The sequence below is a fragment of the Suncus etruscus genome, chromosome 15 (genome assembly GCF_024139225.1).
Source record: "Suncus etruscus isolate mSunEtr1 chromosome 15, mSunEtr1.pri.cur, whole genome shotgun sequence".
Taxonomy (NCBI): domain Eukaryota; kingdom Metazoa; phylum Chordata; class Mammalia; order Eulipotyphla; family Soricidae; genus Suncus; species Suncus etruscus.
This window is the reverse complement of record NC_064862.1, coordinates 12,317,828-12,319,985: the sequence shown is the minus strand read 5'-3', so window position 1 is coordinate 12,319,985 and position 2,158 is coordinate 12,317,828.

The following is a 2,158-nucleotide window of genomic DNA, read 5'->3' as shown; positions in this document are numbered from 1 at the left end:
TGATACTCTACTTAGAAAACCCTAAAGACTCTATCAAAAAGCTTCTAGAAACAATAGACTCATATAGCAAGGTGGCAGGCTACAAAATTAACACACAAAAATCAATGGCCTTTCTATATACCAATAGTAATAAGGATGAAATGGACATTAAGAAAACAACCCCATTCACAATAGTACCACACAAACTCAAATATCTTGGAATCAACTTGACTAAATATGTGAAGGACCTATACAAAGAAAACTATAAAACTCTGCTCCAAGAAATAAGAGAGGACACACGGAAATGGAAACACATACCCTGGTCATGGATTGGCAGGATTAACATCATCAAAATGTCAATACTCCCCAAGGCATTATACAGATTTAATGCCATCCCTCTAAAGATACCCATGACATTCTTCAAAGAAGTGGATCAGACACTTTTGAAATTCATTTGGAACAATAAACACCCTCGAATAGCTAAAGCAATCATTGGGAAAAAGAATATGGGAGGAATTACTTTTCCCAACTTTAAACTGTACTACAAAGCAACAGTTATCAAAACAGCATGGTATTGGAATAAGGATAGGTCCTCAGATCAGTGGAATAGGCTTGAATACTCAGAAAATGTTCTCCAGAGATACAACCATCTAATTTTTGATAAAGGAGCAGGAAATCCTAAATGGAGCAGGGAAAGCCTCTTCAACAAGTGGTGTTGGCACAATTGGATAGCCACTTGCAAAAAATTAAACTTAGACCCCCAGCTAACATCATGTACAAAGGTAAAATCCAAATGGATTAAAGACCTCGATATCAGCCCCAAAACCATAAGATATATAGAACAGCACATAGGCAAAACACTACAGGACATTACAGGCATCTTCAAGGAGGAAACTGCACTCTCCAAGCAAGTGAAAGCAGAGATTAACAGATGGGAATATATTAAGCTGAGAAGCTTCTGCACCTCAAAGGAAATAGTGCCCAGGATACAAGAGCCACCCACTGAGTGGGAGAAACTATTCACCCAATACCCATCAGATAAGGGGCTAATCTCCAAAATATACAAGGCACTGACAGAACTTTACAAGAAAAAAACATCTAACCCCATCAAAAAATGGGGAGAAGAAATGAACAGACACTTTGACAAAGAAGAAATACACATGGCCAAAAGACACATGAAAAAATGTTCCACATCACTAATCATCAGGGAGATGCAAATCAAAACAACGATGAGATACCACCTCACACCCCAGAGAATGGCACACAACACAAAGAATGAGAATAAACAGTGTTGGCGGGGATGTGGAGAGAAAGGAACTCTTATCCACTGCTGGTGGGAATGCTGTCTAGTTCAACCTTTATGGAAAGCGATATGGAGATTCCTCCAAAAACTGGAAATCGAGCTCCCATACGATCCAGCTATACCACTCCTAGGAATATACCCTAGGAACACAAAAATACAATACAAAAACCCCTTCCTTACACCTATATTCATTGCAGCTCTATTTACCATAGCAAGACTCTGGAAACAACCAAGATGCCCTTCAACAGACGAATGGCTAAAGAAACTGTGGTACATATACACAATGGAATATTATGCAGCTGTCAGGAGAGATGAAGTCATGAAATTTTCCTATACATGGATGTACATGGAATCTATTATGCTGAGTGAAATAAGTCAGAGAGAGAGAGAAAAACGCAGAATGGTCTCACTCATCTATGGGTTTTAAGAAAAATGAAAGACACCCTTGTAATAATAATTTTCAGACACAAAAGAGAAAAGAGCTGGAAGTTCCAGCTCACCTCAGGAAGCTCACCACAAAGAGTGATGAGTTTAGTTAGAGAAATAACTACATTTTGAACTGCCCTAATATTGAGAATGTATGAGGGAAATGTAGAGCCTGTTTAGGGTACAGGCGGGGGTTGGGTGGGGAGGAGGGAGATTTGGGACTTGTGTGATGGGAATGTTGCACTGGTGATGGGTGGTGTTCCTTTTATGACTGAAACCCAAACACAATCATGTATGTAATCAAGGTGTTTAAATAAAAAAAAATTAAAAAAAAAAGCAAAAAAAAATATGAGATGCTATTAAATTTTGCAAGACTTTTTTAGAAAGTAAACAAGAACTTACTTCCTTCCTTCTTTCTTTCCTTCCTTTCTTCTTCCTCTCCTTCTTTTG